Source organism: Cnephaeus nilssonii (genome assembly GCF_951640355.1).
Source record: "Cnephaeus nilssonii genome assembly, chromosome: 4".
Classification (NCBI taxonomy): domain Eukaryota; kingdom Metazoa; phylum Chordata; class Mammalia; order Chiroptera; family Vespertilionidae; genus Cnephaeus; species Cnephaeus nilssonii.
Window position 1 is genome coordinate 39,908,818 of NC_137075.1, and position 18,978 is coordinate 39,927,795.

General features: G+C 38.9%; 1 pseudogene across 1 annotated transcript; it reads right to left on the reverse strand.

The window, feature by feature from the left end:
* Positions 1–4,322: 4,322 nt before the first annotated feature.
* Positions 4,323–4,818, reverse strand: LOC307097827 (large ribosomal subunit protein mL42-like; annotated as a pseudogene). The gene has a single exon. The product of its transcript is annotated as a large ribosomal subunit protein mL42-like (transcript).
* Positions 4,819–18,978: the final 14,160 nt, after the last annotated feature.

Consider the following 18,978-nt stretch of genomic DNA (forward strand, 5'->3'; position numbering starts at 1 on the left):
GCAATCATGCAGCAATATGTACTATACATTTGCTGTAAGAAACTTATTGTTATGAATTTTGAAATTGTGAAATAGATGGTCATTTGGTCAAGCTCTGCCCATTTCTGCGTGCATCTTGTGCTAGGTACTGACATCCCTTGAATTCTATTTTGGAAATGTGTTTTCACAAAAGCAGTGAGAAATATGGTGGAGATTACTATTAGAATAAAAACTGAGACTCTAGATTATGAGAAGAGGAATGAAACAATTTGATAAATGTCATTAGCCAGAACAATATTAGTGAACTTTGCCATCTCAGTATTGCCTTCTATAAAGATCTACCCACATGTAAGGCAAAGTTAATGTGGCTTCAAAGAAATTTAAAATGTGCCTCCTTTATAAATATAACTAGAGGCCTGGTGCACGAAATCCGTGCACGGGGTTGTGTCCCTCAGCCCAGCCTGCACCCTCTCCAATCTGGGACCCCTTGAGGGATGTCCCACTGCCCGTTTAGGACCAATCCCAGTAGGATAGGGCCTAAACGGGCAGTCGGACATCCCTCTCACAATCCAGGACTGCTGGCTCCCAACTGCTCGCCTGCCTGCCTTCCTGATTGCCCCTAACCACTTCTGCCTGCCAGCCTGATCACCCCCTAACCACTCCCTTGCCAGCCTGATTGATGCCTACCTGCTCCCCTGCCAGCCTGTTTGCCCCTAACTGCCCTCCCCTGCAGGCCTGGTCACCCCTAAATGCCCTCCCCTGCAGGCCTGGTCACCCCTAAATGCCCTCCCCTGCCAGCCTGTTTGCCCCTAACTGCCCTCCCCTGCAGGCCCGGTCACCCCCAACTTCCCTCCCCTGCAGGCTTAATTGCCCCCAACTGCCCTCCCCTGCAGGCCTGGGTCCTCCCAACTGCCTTTCCCTGCTGGCCTGGTCACCCCTAACTGCCCTCTCCTGCAGGTTTAATCGCCCCCAACTGCCCTCCCTTGCAGGCCTGGTCCCTCCCAACTGCCCTCCCCTGCTGGCCTGATCGCCCACAACTGCCCTCCCTTGCAGACCTGGTCCCTCACAACTGCCTTCCCTGATGGCCATCTTGTGGTGGCCATCTTGTGTCCACATGGGGGGAGCCATCTTTGACCACATGGGGGCAGCCATCTTGTGTGTTGGAGTGATGGTCAATTTGCATATTACTCTCTTATTAGATAGGATTATTGATACAAAAGAAAAATCTTAATTGTTGATGTTGACTAATCACTTAATCTTCTGCCTTGTTCCTCTTCTGTAAAATATGGTGCTCTGACTGTGGTTTCAAGTCTCTCTAGTTCTAGGGATCTGTGTCTACTCGTCAGTTAGTGGTTGAGTGTTGACCTATGAACCAGGAGATCACGGTTCGATTCCTGGTCAGGGCACATATCTGGGTTTCAGGTTCAATCCCCAGTAGAAGGCATGCAGGAAGCAGCTGATCAATTATTTTCTCTCATCATTGATATTTCTATCCCTCTCTCCTCCTCCCTCTCTCTGAAATCAATAAAAACATATTTTTAAAAAAATAGTAAAACTTGAACAGGTAAAAAATAATATAAACAAAAACTATGTATTTTCATTCAATTTTAACTCCTTAGACACTGATTAAATTTAGTAAATTATAGTACAGTTAAAGTCACAAATATAATATTATACAGGGTGGGTGGGCAAATGTTGGTTTAGAATGAGTACATGAAACACAGAATTTATTTTTGTATTATTATAATCATAACCTGCATGATTTTTCCATATGAACAACTGTAAATCTACTTTTGCCAACCCCTGTAATACAAACTAGCAGAAGTCAAACATAAAGGTAGAATGTACTAATGGGTCACCAGATATTTTTTAAATTGATAAGAAATTGAAAAAATATATACTGAGTGGCCAGATTATTATGATCTCTGAATGCATAATAATCTGGCCACTCAGTGTGTGTGTGTGTGTGTGTGTGTGTGTGTGTGTGTGTGTGTGTGTATATGTATATATATATATATATATATATATATATATATATATATATATATATATATATATTAGAGGCCCGGTGCATGAATTTGTGCATGGGTGGGGTCCAGCCAGCCTGGCCAGGGGGAGTGGACATGGGCAGTTGGCCACCCCATGCCTGCTGGTCGAACTCCTGGTTGAGGGGACAATTTGCATATTAGCCTTTTATTATATAGGATATACACTGAGTGGCCAGATTATTATGCGTTCAGAGATCATAATAATCTGGCAACTCAGTGTATTAATTAGATGTATAATGGTAACCATAAAATAACTGAAAAATAGAAACTGTTAAAAATGTTGTAGGATGAAGAAAGATCTATCCTTTCCATTCTACACCTTTCTATATTAGCTGGATTTTTATTAAATAGTATAGATATTAGTTTAAAATTTTTTCAAAGCTTAACATGTTTAAATGGATAAAAAGTAGACCAGAAATACACCAAAATAGTATAGTGATTTTCTCTGGCTCAAGAAATTCTGCATGATTTTTGTCCTTGCTTACATGTTTTGCTAGTTTCCAAATGTCCTATGTATAAGACTTCCTTCTTCAAAAAAATATAAACTAAACTTAATTTTTATGTTTTTAATAAAGCCATCCAATGTAATTTTTAAAATACAAAATGATTAATATTTTAGAATTTTTTCTGTTTTTTTTTCTATTTTAGAATTCTTTAACTTGCACTCTGAAGGTCATGACAATGAAATCAAGATAAAATACAAAATTCTTCCAAGAACATAACTTTAGTCAGTTTTTTTTAGCTCTGCTGCAAGAGAAAGTGCTTCTGTCCACTATGAAAGGAACAGTACTAACAGCCAATAATAGTCCTGATCACTCAAGTGTTTTACTAACTGTGTGTCCTTAGTGGTTCCCACCAGTCCACCTTCTAGTCCTCCACTTTATGGAGTCAGGAGCCTAATTTCCCAGCTACTCAGGAGTAATAGGATTCTAAGAACCTAGCATTAGAAATCAGAACAACAGTTTACTAATGTACCTTCAGAAATAGAACTACCAAAATTTCCATCAGCAGGGTCAAATGCCCTCTCCCTAAGTAGATCTAGAAATACCCAGAGAAGAATAATGATAAAGGGTAGAATTTTTTGAACACCCCATGTGCCTAAATTCTATGCATCTGATTCTTCTTTGATTTTTTTTTCTCCATCCTTAATATTCCCTTTTCATCTATTACCTCCCCCCATTTTGTCAGTAATAGTTCCTCGACAACATGTTATAATTTATCTTATTTTATTTGAATCCTCATTACAAGTGGTGTCCCTTGGATTGAAGAAAGTTGTGGGGTTGGAGGATCTGGTGGAGAACACCAACAATGAGACTAAAGGAGATATTTCAGCCCACGGTACACATATTGTGTGTGTTCTCCTCTTGCAGATTACTAACCCAACCGTTTCAGCTTAGTTCTTATTCACTTATATTACAGAGATAAGCAATTTCAATATTTGCCTTAACTTCTAGGTATTGCTTCAACCTGGAGCTCACAGTGGACTGCACAGTGGCTGTGAAAAACAAATCAATGGATTTCCTGCCCTTGATATCAGCATGTATGTTTTGAAAAGTATAAGGGCTCTCCATTTGCAAAGGTATTCTTGTTATCATTGTTGTCATGTCTAATAGACTGAGGGGAGAATCTGGTTCATTATTAAGAGCAGAAAAGAAGCGCTTCTGTAACTATATAGGTCTGACAGCTAAGAACAATGTGTGGTAGCCATTTCTTCAGAGAGACTGACAGTAACTTCAGAAACATACACTACATTATCTAATTGCATTTTTCTGCCCTTAAACTCTGTGAAAAGATATTAAATATCATTAATTCATTAAAGAAATTTCTTGTGGTTTTTATGGATGCTCATGAATATTTCATAACATGATTAAAATTGTTAATCCTGCTCCCAATTAATTGTAAGTAATTTTTAAAACACATGTAAATAACAGGTAATTATAATGTTTTATTATGTGTCACTGAGGCCATTAAAATTGCATTTTGATGTAATATATTTTTTAGGGCTCTATGTCATTTTGTAAGAACCAATCAATTCATTTTTACTTTATTTGAGCCTGTGCTAATTTTGAGGGACTTTAAGAGAGGAAAATTGGTTCAAAGAATGTAAAGACTGGCTCATCTATGACGTATCATTACCGACATTCTAGGTTTTTCTTCCTCAATCTGCTCAGGTGGCATTTATTTTATTTTATTTTATTTTATTTTATTTTATTTTATTTTATTTTATTTTATTTTATTTTATTTTTAGATGAAAAGACATTTTATTATTATTTTACTATATAACATAGTAGTGAATATATCTGATTGCATTTTCTCAAATGGCAAATGAGAACAGGACAGCATTTTACTGAAAACCTCAATATCATCTGTCTTTTGGAGGATTCAATTTCCTATGACGTGTATGATACTGTCCATAAGGATACCAACGGTGCTTAGTAGTAAAGAACATTTTGCTAAGTTGTTCTATCATGGGTCCTTGCTCAAAGTGTTCATCTTTTTCTTCTAATCTGGTTTTCAGTATTTGATCCTGTGTTTCTTCATAGTTATATGCACAGGATCTGGCTGAGGGATAGGCTTGGTGAATTCATATGGAATATCCACAGAAGGATGGTAGCAAACTATCGTCCTGCCATCGGATGTCAAAGCAAGTTCTACTTTGCAATTATAGTCATCTGGAAGAGAAGAGTATGTGGATTTATGACAAACACAGCATAAAGCTCCATTTTGGATTGGAAATAAATGTTTCAAAATAGTTGTTTGATATCGCCCATTTCACTGCTGATACGGCCATGTTGAATCAAGATGCTTATCAAGTGGTACAGAAAAAGATTTGAAGAGAAAATGCTTTTAAAATTTGCTTCTAGGCATACCTATTTTCATCCCTTGACGTCTGCTCATGGGAGCCCGCCATCTTGCCTCCAGCCACTGCTCAGGTGGCATTTAGCATGTCTATTCTAATTGAGAAGACTATCATCTTTGGAATCAGACACAAAACCAATTCTATTCTTTTTTGTTTTCTTTCATTTCTCATGCTTAGCTCTTCATTATGCTTGGCACTACATTGGAGGAAAGGGAGCTTAAATCTGGAGACAATTTAGAATACCGCAATGTTCACAGAGTCAAGAAGAATGAGTTAGAAGGGATCATGACTTCCTAACTAGCTATGTGGTCTTGGGCAAATTACTTTACCTCTCTGAATTTCAGTTCCTTTATCTGTAGTATTTTGAAAATAATACCTTCACTACTTACCTTGTAAGATTTTTTTAAGGACTAATTAAAACATCATTAAAGCCATTTTATAAAATGCCCTGCTAGTTACCCCAACTAATTAAATAAATAGATAATTTTGAATATGCTACTCCACCATTTTCATTTGTCTAAGTCTCAGTCTCCTAATGTCAAATGTGGGATTTGAAATCCCCTCCTTTGGACCAAATTTATTTTTCTAGTGGTCTATTTGTGTTTCCGACTTTTTCTTTCAATTTATGGATAATTTCTTGCCAGTTCAGGAGGTGCAGGACTTGAGATATAGGGAGGGGATGCGATGTGGTCCAAAGATGATCCAAATGTCACGCTGAGGTCTGTGACCCTTGTGTCTCATGGCATCTGCTAGGGATTTGCATACTTGGAACTCACACTCTTGAACCATAGGGCTTGCATCCTGAATATCCATCACTTCCAAAGAAATGCTTCTTTTCTGGGCAGATTGTTTCTACCATAAGTAGTCAGGCAAAGTTCTGTTTTGCCTTTGCCTGTTGTGTTCTGTGAAAACTAATTCCAGTCTTTGACACGGAGAGGCATATTTATGACATTTGGCTTCTTCATTCAACAGATTTTTTCTTTCTGTGTTTATGAGAGTTAGCATTAAATATCAGTGCTCTGTCCCACTCGGTTCCTTTTGTTTAAAAGCATTTGTGTCCTTTACACTTACTTTGGCTTTTGTTACGAGGAGTTACATGTGTAGAGGCACAGCTCCAGAGTTGCTTGACTGCTTTTATATCCCTTTATAAAAGGATTCCAAGTCAAGAGAATCATGTATTTGTTATTTCTGGGTCCATTAAATGCCCAAGTAATTAATGTTAGCCATTATGCCACTAACAAAGCATGGAAACCACAATGTTTTTGTGATGTACAGTCGTTTCAACGTCAGCTTACAGTTGCACAAGCCCATCTAATCGCCTGAATGACAATACATCAAGACAGGTGCCAAGATTATATGGCCAGACATCCAAATGACTCTACAGTGTTTGGAGATGCACAGACTCCAGTCAACCAACAATGTGTTATGTTAAAGTTTTTGAAGTTGTACAAGAGAAACTCTTAAAACACAGAGACCAGTGGTAAGGTCTGAAAAAGTGTCTAACCTGTACCCAGCATTACCATAAACACACCAGAAAGTTGCATTTCAGACAGATCCATAACATAATCAGGAATCAGGATCTGACATTGCATATTCCCCACTTGCAAATTCATTCCTTTCTTAAAAGCTGCAATTAATTACAAACTAGTTTTGATGCCGTTTTTGCTTTCCTTAAATATGGAGTGAATTCACCCCATAAACTAATGAACCAAAGTGGAGCCAAATAGAGACCAGCTGGCTGGATGGCTCAGTAATTTTATCCACATGATTGACTTTATGATCCTTTCACTGAAGTAACTAGTCTTTATTCTCGCAATCAGCACCAATGACAATTTGGGAGGGGAGGGGAATTATTAAGATCTGGAAAAAGAAGAGGTGTGGTCTGTTTGATGTGGAACAACACATTCTTCCACACACTTCTCTGGTATTATAGGTGCTGAATTCCAGGCCTCTATGGCTTCCAAAGAAACACACTGATTAGTTGCCACAGAGACATAATAAGCAACCAATGTCCAAATAATCATTACAGATACTCCATTAACAGCATCTAACTGTGTGGCTTTTAACCATACAAATTGGTTTTTGACAGCTTGTAACCTTTTCAGATAGTTTCCTTTGGGCATTACACCACACTCAGATCTAATTTTAACTTTTGCTTAGTCTATAATTTATGAGTTTCTTTGGCGATGCATAATGTATTTGAGAGAAAGGATACATTCGAATAAAAGCTAAAAACAAAATCAATTGCTGTTTTAATCCAGGAAACCTTTGCTCACCAGGAGAGAACTACAATATGTTGAAACAAAAAAGAGGGGAGGGAAGGACCTAACTGATCTAGAATTTCCATAGAATCTCTTTTGAAACGAATAAGTTTAGTTCATTTAAACAGGATTATAGCTGCACAGAAATGAAGCATATTACTCAAGCATACAAAAGTTTGTCTTAAGATCCATGAAATTCGACAACACAGAAATCAAAAATTCTAAAATAGCTTAATGGGGCTGTCAGTGAAGAGCTAAAATATACAACGTTCCTTTAGCAGAGAAAATCCCCAGGTTTACAAGTTCCAGACACTGGAATGCATACACTCACAGAGGACAAAGAGTATCATTCCAAACTCTGGTTTAAAAAAAAAAAAAGAAAGAGAAAGAGAAGAAATGGATTCCATTTTAAAATCATAGATCACAAATTGTTGGAGCTCAAGAGAACTTTTGAAATCATCTGGTTGGGCTCAAAATGAAGCCCAGAGCTTGGCTTTTCCCTTTTTCACTCCTGACACCCAGATGATCATCAAGCTGCCTATCCAGCCAGCTCTACTATGAGAACTCTATTCCTCCCACCGCTGCCGGCTCAGCACCCTCACCTCCCGCCTGGGGTGCTGCCAAAGAACCCTGGATCTGGGGGTCAGCTAACTCCAGCTCGCAATTCCATTTTCTGCCTCCTTTTTGTACATCCTGGTTTACATTTTTAAACGATTGTAAAAAAAAAAAATCAAAAGAATAATAATATTTCATGACATGTAAAATTATATGAAATTCAAATTCCAGTGTCCATCCATAAAGTTATATTGGAGCAATGCCATGCTTATTCTTTCATGTATTGCCTATGGCTGCTTTTGCTCTACAATGGCAGAGTTGAGTAATTAAGACAGAGACCACATGGCCCACAAAGCCTAAAATATTTACTATCTGGCCCCTTTTTACTATCTAGCCCTTTACAGGAAACGTTTGCTGACCCCTGTGTGATCGGTCCATTATGCCGATGCTTTCTCTGCCACAGTCAGCTCTTCACACAGCAACCAGTGATCCTTTCCAAGCAAATGAAATTGGGTCGCTCCCTGTTTAAACCCTGGAATGCTGGGCTGTCCAATATGGCAGCCACGAGCCACGTGTGTGTATGGAACAGTTGTGTCTAGTGAAACTGAAAAACTGAATTTTCAATTTACTTTAATTACTCTAAATGTAAAAAAGGATACTTGACTTAATTACCAAAAAACATTTAAGTATGTTTGGAACAAGTTGGGTATGCAAATATACTATAGCAAATGTAAATTTTATGAAATCTCAATGCAGATCAATTATTTCCAATGAAAATTTGGCATCGAAACGGAAATGTACTATAAATGTAAAATACACACTGGATTTCAAAAACTCCCTCCAAAAAGAGAGTGTAAAATACCTTGTTAATAATGTTTAATAGTGTCTATATGTTGAAATATTTGTATATGTTCTATAAAATAACATGTTATTAAATCTAATTTATTTCTTTTTACTTTTAAAAATATGTTTTATTGATTTCAGAGAGAAAGGAAGAGAGAGAGAGAGAGAGAGAGAGAGAGAGAGAGAGAGAGAGAGAGAGAATGATGTACATACCCCAACCAAGGATCAAACCCATGACCTGAGTATATGCCTTTACTGGGAATCGAAGCAGCAACCTTTGGTACACAGGAAAATGCTCAACCAACTGAGCCACACTGGCCAGGGCTGTTTTTACTTTTTTAATGTGGCAACTAAACTTTTAAAAATTTCATATGTGGCTTGCATTATATTTCCATTAGACAACACTGCTTCGATTAGTTTACATGATGGTAAGAATAAATTCAAACCCCTTGCAATGTCAACAAGGTCTTCTATGGCCTCTGCCCACCTCTTTATTTCCATCTATTATCACTCTCCCCTCATTCTTTTCATGCTGGCATATTGCCAATCCCTCTAAGACACTAACCTGATATGTTTATTGATTTCTTTTCAAGAGAGGAAGGGAGGATGAGAGAGGGAGAAACATCGATGTGAGAGTGAAATATCCATCAGTTGTTTCTAGTATGTGCCCCAACTGTGGATTGAACCTCAACCTAGGTATGTGCCCTGACCGAGAATTGAACCCACAACCTTTTGGTACATGGGAGGATGCTTCAACCAAAGGAGCCTCCCAGCCTTCGCAGCCCTAACCTAATTTTGCCTTCCAGTCTTTCTTTGAACCAACTGTGCCTTCTTTCTGGGACCTGCTGCCCTATATCATGATTCATTTTCATCATTCGGGTACAGTTTAAATACCAGGCTCCCCAAAGGGACCTCCCTTTATCCAACTCCAGTCACTTTTTATCACTCCACCCAGTTTTCTTCTCCCCTCAGCTGTTATCAGTATCTGGAATTTCCTTCAGTATAAATTTATGGGTCTATTGACTGTCTCCTTTTCGTGCATACCCCTATCCCAACACACCAAGAGCAGGAATCTTGTGAGTTTTATCCATTGCCATATTCCCAGCACTTGAAACAATGCCTAGTGCTCAATTAATATGAATGATCCTTCAGTTCACAGATGGAAAACTAAGATATGAAGCAGTTAAGACTTAATGACAGAGCTCAGAATGGAAAACCGGCCTCATTCCCGCTCATTGTTCTTAAGGAGTGGCATGGCCCAGGGTCTCTCCTGCTCAGAACACAGAGACCTTCTGTTTCGCTGTGTGAAAGGTCAGATAATCCAACCATTCCATCTACCCGTAGGCACCTCAGACCTCCATAGCTTCTTCCGCTTTCTTGAGTGCCTTGCCAGATTGTTAGCAGCTTTTAGAATTGCTTCTCAGTTGATGTTTTCCTCTGGGCATAGAAATAATCACCAAAATTAAAGGAGGAAGTCAATGGCATTTAGCCTTTCTCTCACACCAAAGTGATAGGCACAAAACAGAAAGAACGAGATCATAAGGATGGAAAAGAGACCAATTAAATGGTCTGAAGTCGCAGTGCGGCCACCACCAGTGAAGGTGAGCAGAAAAGTAAACACTAGAGGTCAGGATGCCCTCCTCTTTAATCTTCTTCATTTTCCTCTTTCATTAGCTAACATTCAAACTATGCTCGTGTTCTTGCAAATTAAGCAACAGCCCAAAAGATAATATTTGAAGGCAACATGGGGGGAAAATTACACATCCCACTCCTCAGTTACAGTCTACAATGTCACTCTTTGTCAAATATGTTTTAGGCTTTAATCCTCACTTAAAATCAGATATCTCTGGGAGAGACATTAGTACCTTAGTTAAAATCAAAAGTGTTAGGAGAAAGGAACCAGAAGAAGTATCTGCCCTTTAGTTTTGCTTATAAATTTTATTCAAAAGTAATAAATGTCCCAATAAAAACCTTTTATTTAAATTTTCATTTGCTACCAACTAAAGAAGTCTTAGGTTTCTCTCCTCTTCCTTGCTTTATTCTTTCACTCATTATTGGAGAAGAAAATTTTTTCTTTAACCCTCCCAAGCATTTATCCAGTATCTTTTGAGAAGGTATAATATGAATTGTATTATTAGGTGTGTCCACAGCATGACAGGGGACCTAGAGTTGTGGGAGAACATAAAGGAGGGGCTATCCCTGAGCAAACCATTGTGGCTAAAATAGAGGCTTTATTATATGTTGAAGAAAGGGATATATAACTGGATGTAGTAAGCAGATTTTAAATGTCAAGTTGAGGTGTTAGAACTTTATTCTGTCAGTAATATGAAATTACTAGAAATTTTATTATGTGAATAAAACATTGTCATTTATAGCATAAAATGACATATTTAGGAGAATATTAATGACCAGCATTTATTGAGCACAATGTCCTAGCCAACGTTTCTAAGCACTTTACATGCTTATATGTCAGTTAGTCCTCACAATGACCCTATAAAATAGGTAGAACTTTTATTATTCCTATTTTACAGATGAGGAAAATGAGATACAGATAGATTAAATAACTTGCCCACAGCTAGTGTGTGGCAGAGCCAGGATTCAAACCCAGGGAGTCTGCCTCCAGCACTCTTCGGAACAGCTGAGCAATGTGGCAAAGTAGCCAAGAGACTCTAACCTGGGCAGAGCTGCCTCTGGCCTGCATGGAGCCTTTCTACAAAGTCAGAAAGATGCTGCCTCTGTTAAGCTCAGCAAAAGTGTTGGCAAGTGGATGATGTCATGGTGTCTTTGCATGAGTTTTAAAAGGTAACCCTTCCTGTGGGCAGATATAGCCCATGCCCCAATCCGTGGCTTACTTTATGGAGCAACAAGGACAAATGGATTCAGCCCTCATTTGTCCCTATTGCACAGACTGTTAAACCTCTTATTTTCTATTGAATTTCTGAAATATGTTAAATGTGGCCCACAAATATAGATGGCTTTTTTTAGGTATGGATAGACTACATAGAAATGCATGTGCTCCTCCAGAAGCATCCACCATACTTTGGGGCCCAGATTAGCAGTGTTCTTCTACTGCTGCCAGATTTCCAGGCTTGTTCCTACTTGTGAGCCCAATCCAACCTGCTTTTTGTCCCAATACTAGTGAAAATGCATAAAAATTGCCTACCTCCAAAGATCGAGGTTCAAGATCAAGTCAGCCGCAATGCCTATTGCTTAGTCATGCCCCTCCCAATCTTGAGCAGTCATTCTCTAAATCCCTTGCCCAGTACTTCGATGCTCAGGTTCTCAGGATTTCCTCCTGTGCCCCTGGGACCTTCAGCCAGATCCCTTGTAAATGTAACCCCCCAGCCTACCTACTTCACGTAGCACTTGTACTATAAGCTTCACTGGGGAAATCAGAATCTGTTTCCACTTCATACTCTTTGGTTTTGCCTGAGTCCTTTATGTCCTAGAATTTACTTCCCATCTAAAACTTTCTGCTGTCTTCAAAACCCTAGGCTTGAACAGAAATAATTAACAGAACTTCGCTTGAGATTAGGTCATAAACTAAAATTCCAAAGTACAGTGTGCCCCAAATAATTAGTTCCTTACAATATGGAAGTGCCAGATTCCTGAAGTCCCTTGAGAAACCAAAATTCAAGATGATTGTATTAGTGTAGTCCAGACAAGAAAACCACAAGTTTGAAGAACAACTGATTATTAACCTTGGGAAGTTCATGAATGGATTTTAGGGGCTCCATAAACACTCTGAGATCATATACAATATTAAAATGTGTGTGTGTGTGTACATTTTCTGAGAAAAGGGATCATAAATTTCATCAAAATTTCAAAGGAGTCTGTGAGCCACAGAATATAAGGTACAGAAATATTGTCTGGTCCGTTGACCATGTTTCCTCCAGATAGGCATGTACCTAACTATATAGAGTTGCCTATATAAGAAAGCTAAAATACTTGGCAACTATACATGTTTATTTGCTTTCTTTTAATTTATAGTTTGTAGTGTTAAAAATACTTCAAAATATTAACACATCTCAAATCACCATTGTTGTTGATTTTTACACATTTTCTTAAATATGACCTTGAAAAGCTCAAAAATTATTTTATTTTTTTGTAAATACACCTATAAAAGTCTGATCTTATGACTCTATTAGTGAAAGTGTTGGAGAGTGGGAATTTTTGAGCATGCTTCCGGAGAGGCCGTGGACTATGCCCCAGATAGAGATGTCAGTGCTGACACCAGGCCAGGCCTTGAGATATGGTCTCATGGCCCCTTCCCAGCACGTAGCCTTCTTTCATAGAACACTGTCAGCTTTCTGGAGAACAGGATGACCCTGTGAATAACATGGTCATCATTGGCATGATCCTGACGTAGCTTGGGAAAAACTGTTTTGTCTTGGGTTACTTGTTCTGCAAAAACCGGATGTGGTTAATGTGCTTAAAAGCGGTCCTACACAAAGGGTCGCTGCTGCTGTCTGGTCTCCCTGCGTGGAGAATGGCAGAGCAGTCGCCCAGCTAGTCGCTCGGCCCGGCCGGCCGGCTAATAAAGGCTCCCTAAATTTTAATTTGGTCTTGACTCCAGTGGTCATTCACGCGCATCCGCTCCACAACAAAAGTACCATAAGAAAAAAAATATTTAGATATATTTACACACACATAATGAACTAATGACTTAAAATTTGAGAACAAATTTCAATGACTATGCTTTTTTTATAATCTTCAAGTTTTATATTAGATTTTATTCATAAACTAGTAGCCTGTTTGCACGAAGATTCGTGCAATAGACCTTCATTCACCTGGCTGCCTGCACCAGTTTTCTGCCGGCACCGGGGACCCAGGCCTTGGCTGTGGCCACCGCCTTCTGCCTTCTTTCAGGGTCGGGGCTTGGCCCCGGGCGGTGGCCTTGGGCTTGGCCGCACCCAACATCCCTGCTAAGGATCGCAGGAGCCGACCACCAGTGGTTTCCTGCGATCCGTGCAGGCTCCCCGCTGGTGCCCAAGGCCGGGAAAGCCTCCGCCCGAGGCTTTCCCGGCCTTGGGCTCGGCCACACCCAGCGTCCCTGCTACGGATCGTAGGAGCCGACCCCCTGGTTGTTGCCTGTGATCCGTGCAGGCTCCCTGTTGGTGCCCGAGGCTTTCCCGGCCTTGGGCTCCGCCACACCCCAACGTCCCTGCAACGGTTTCCTGGTGGGCGTGGTTGGTGGGCATGGCGTGGTTGGTGGGCGTGGCTTGGGCATAGCGAAGGTGTGGTCAATTTGCATATTTGTCTATTATAAGGTAAGATTATACAGTGGAACATTCTTATCACACAATAACCAAAAAAAAACACAGGACTATCATCTGCACCATGGGCTAATCCTAGCAGGTTTTACACTATGCATTTGTTATATTTACTTATTTTTTAATGTAGTGTTCATGTATTTATTAAACTTAATCTGAGCCTTTTCTTTCTTTCTTTTTTTCTTTTTTTTTTTTTTTTTGTTTGTTTTGTTTTGTTAATCCCCACCCAAGGATATTTTCCCATTAATCTTTTTAAAAAGAGTGGAAGAGAGAGAGAAACACAGAGAGAAACATCGATCTGAGAGAAACACATCAATTGAGTGCCTCCTACACATGCCCTGACCAGGGCCTGGGCCAGGGAGGAGCCTGCAACTGAGGTATGTGTCCTTGACTGTACTGGTAATTGAACCTGGGACTCTTTGGTCCACAGGTTGACTCTCTGTCCACTGAGCCAAACTGGTTAGGGCTGTATTGGTATATTTAAATCCAGATGATAAAATACTACTATGTCCCAAGTCTTCCTTACCATGATGTCAGAAAATCCTGTCATTTCTTCAAAAATAAATTCATTCTGATATAGATCATGTCAATATTTTAAGCACACATAGAGGCACTATTTATTCTATTAAATTGGAAAGGTTATTGGTCATGCAAACCCTGTCAAATCTCAACTTTATCTGACTTTACCATCCCACTGGGGTTACCTAAATCACATTCAATCAGAACAAATACAAGCTTTTTGACAGCAAAACTATTCCTCAACCAATACTGTATAATTATGTCTTTTCCTCCAAGATTGATTTGGGTTAGCATATTAATGGACAAATATTCTGTAAAGTCTCTCTCTCTCTCTCTCTCTCTCTCTCTCTCTCTCTCTCTCTCTCTTTCTCCTTTTCCATCTTTCTCCTTCTCTTCCGCATTATGTTTAAATAGCTAATATTGCAAATGGATTATTTTTATTTACTGATTAACCAGACAGCAATAAGTTAATAAAGTAGGACAAAATTGCTTAAAATCAGAATACGTTTTTGATAATTAATTTAGTCTACCATTTTGTGTAGATAAACATAATTCCAGAAACTATTAAGGAATTGAGCATGCAACTCAATCTTATCAACATGTAACCAAGAAACAAGTTACATACAGGGTGAGGCAAAAGTAGGTTGACAGTTGTGAGTATACAAAACACAGAGTTTATTCTTGTATTATTAATTATTAATTCTTGTATTATTTTCCTTATGAATAACTGGAAACCTTTTTCCCTACCCTACAAATCTCACACATCAGCTCTGAATGCCTCTGTGCTAAGACTGTGCTAGTTATTGGAGGGGTGTGTTCTTGCCTTTAGCTAAATTCCAGTCACACCTGAGAGAAATGAATTAGCAAAGTTAGATCGGCATAAGAGTTTAACAACTCCTGTATTAGTTATTGTTGCTGTAGCAAATCACCATAAAGAAAGCATAAGATAACACCAATCTATTATCCTACAGTTCTGTAGTCAAACGTGTGTTAGAAGGACTGTGTTCCTTTCCAGAGGCTCTCAAGGAGGATTCACTTTCACTAGGGGAGAATCAGTTTCCTTTTCCTCTTCAGTTTGTAGAAGTTGCTCACATTCCTTGGGTTATGGCCCCTTCCTCCACCTTCAGAGCCAGCAATGGTGGGTCTTCTTCCCATATCATATCAACCTGACCGCTTCTGCTTCCTTGTTCTACTTTAAAAACCCTTTTGATTACATTGAACCCTCCTGGATAATCTAGGATAATCTGCCTGTTTTAGGGTCAGCTGATTAATAACCTTAATTCCATTTACAATGTTAATTTGCATTCACAACCTAAGGCAACATATTCACAGGTTGTAGGGATTAGGACATAGAAATTTTACCAACCATTATTCTGCCTCTATAGCTCCTGAGGCCTAGTCATGTATTCTCATATCTCTATTTGCTCTTCAAAAGGAGATATAAAATATTTGCTTAAATTACACCCCTTAAAAGAACTATATGCTACTTCACCTCAGAATTGATGCCCTGAATAAAGGGACCATAACTATTTCATTTTCAACCTTTTTTTTTTTAATTTCAGAGTAATTTGAAATCAAAAGTAACTTTGGAGGAAGAAGAGAAACTGATCATTTCAAAGCAGACTTGAAGAAAATTTCCAAATGTACAAGGCCCAGAAGAGCAAGTTAATTCTTGTAATCTTCCTTTACTTCTAAACAAATCCATTCCTGTTCTGAATACAAGGGAAGTTATTATTGTAGTTTGTATCATGTGGTTATGCTACATATATATGGCAAGTATTTGCAGAACCTACTTTCTTTTAAGTACATAGGCAATCTTTATGAGTTTCATTTCAAGCAAGGTCACTATTTATAGAAATTTTTCTCTTAGCAATTAGAGAAATACATCCTTGCCCTGGCTGGTTTGGCTCAGTAGATAGAGTGTCAGCCTATGGACTGAAAGTTCATTTCTGGTCAAGGGCACATGCCTGGGTTGCGGGCTCGGTCCCCAGTAAGGGGCGTGCAGGAGGCAGCCGGTCAATGATTCACTCTCATCATTGATGTTTCTATCTCTCTCTCTTTCTCCCTCTCTGAAATATATCATTTGGTAAAGGCCTGGAGTAGGGGATGGGAACTGGCTAAAAGGGATCAATGGGGGGAAGGGAAGAAGGGGGCATATATAATACTTTCCACAAGAAAGATTTTTTTTAAAAGAAATATATCTTTGCTCAAATGATCAGGCCAAATAAGTGTGGTTTAGGTCCTACAAAAACTCCTACTACATCAGAAGGTGTATAAGCAGAGATCTGTCCAGGAAAGGCCTATCAAAGGAATACAATTTTCCTATGAGCTATTTTCCCCGTTACATAAAATTACAGATGTATTCTATTGAAAAAAAAAAAATTGGCTCCTCAGTGTAATAAAATTGTACCTAAGTATATAGCAAGTCTTTTAAAATCATATATTTTAAAAGAAAAAATATGTACCTTTCATTAAACATTGATACCAACACTCAAGCATTAACCACAATAATTTGCTACACTAAAAATAAGGAAATCAAAATGCTGAAAGAGGAAATATAGTACTGAATATTTGGCCACATTATCCACTTGTTTCATTTTTGTCTCCATTAAAAAGATGGGATTCCATAACACTTTATCTAATTTCTAAAATTTTCACAAACCTCACACCATCTCAATGCTCTATCTTTATTTCTATGCTTATTATTTACAGTTTTAAAAATTTTTATAATCACAAAGTCTAAGATCCACTTTCCACATTCATTCACCTCCTAATAACTGTACAGTTAGTATCAAATTACTTCCTATTAATCCACTTAATTAAACACACACACATATAGGGATTCATAAACACACACACAGGGATGACACACACACAGTAACTCCCTTCAGGTCCTACCTGGAAGGAAGGAAGGAAGGAAGGAAGGAAGGAAGGAAGGAAGGAAGGAAGGAAAGAAGGAAGGAAGGAAAGAAAGAAGGAAGGAAGGGAGGGAGGAAGGGAGGAAGGAAGAGAAGAGGGAAGGAAGGAAAGAAAGAAAAGAGAGAAAGAAAACATGGCTTGTAATAAACCAAGATTGGAATTATAAAATGAGAAAACAGATAATCTTTGACATTAAAAATGCTCTAATGCTGAAACCGGTTTGGCTCAGTGGATAGAGCGTCGGCGTGCGGACTGAAAGGTCCCAGGTTTGATTTCAGTCAAGGGCATGTACCTTGGTTGCGGGCACATCCCCAGTAGGGGGTGTGCAGGAGGCAGCTGGTCGATGTTTCTCTCTCATCGATGTTTATAGCTCTCTATCCTTCTCCTTTTCTCTCTGTAAAAAATCAATAAAATATATTTTTTAAAAAAAGCTCTATTGTCTGAGTTACTGCCTGAACTCCTTCCTAGAGGTAACAAGACAACGTTGAGACTCTTTTTTCTTGTTCTTTCCAATAAATACTTTACTCTCTAGAAAGCTATGTAAACTTCTACCTATATATATTTCTAGTAATGCAATGGTTTGAACTTATCCATGTGTGATATTTTTATCAAAAGTGAATTTTTAATTATTTTGTTGGGACTATCAAATTCCAGAAAACTTAAAAAACTACTATTATAACCACAGCCCAGAAGACTCTTAATGTGCATAATCTACCCTAATAAAAGAGAAAGATGCAAATTGACCCTACCTTCACAACACCCACTAGCCAATCAGGAGTGAGTATGCAAATTAACTCAACAAAGATGGCGGATTAATTTGCATACATAGGCACCGAGCAGCCAGGGGCAGGACCCAGGCATTCTGCACTGCCCCAGCAGCTCTGGGCCTCTGGGAAGCGTGGGAAGGTGGAAAGGCAGCTCCGGCCAGAGCAAAGGCAGTGCCGGCATCCAGGGGAAGGAAGGCCCATTCTTGCACAAATCTTTGTGCATCGGGCCTCTAGTGACTCAATAATAGACAGTCACCCCAAAGTCTGATGGATTGTACCCTTGTTGATTTTGACATTCTCAGAAATCTAATGGTTTATTCCACTGAGCTATTAGGTTAATGACCATGTCCTCATTAGAGACTTTAAACATATCTAAAGGGTTTGAGTTGAGTTAGGAAGGTACTAATTGCTCACTTGTGGATGAAGTTTGTGCAGATATAGCAGGTGCCTAGTCACCTAGACCACAATACAAAAGAAAGCTACTCCTCAAACAGTTCAAGTAACCCCAAATTCTATGCATTTAGTATTTTTGCTTATGGTAAGTAATTCATTATAAGACTGATAATAGTTCATTAGATAGTAACATTTCTTTTTCCATGTTGTCCTTCTAATGGGAAAATATTATTTGCAATCATAGAGCATAAATTAATACATTATTTTACTGGTAGCTAGGATACATTTTTTTCAATTAATACACTCCGTAGAACAATTGTCTTTAAAGACCAGTAATAAATGTTTGCCAAAAAGCTAGCCATGGTTACATGTAGATGTGACCCCAGAACAAAGTGAGGCCAATTGGCATGTGTGGAAATTCATATCAAAAAGTATTTTGAGCCCTAGCTGGTTTGGCTCAGTGGATAGAGCATTGGCCTGTGGACTGAAGGGTCCTGGGTTTGATTCCAGTCAAGGTCATGTACCTTGGTTCCAGGCTCAATCCCTGGCCCCAGTCGGGGT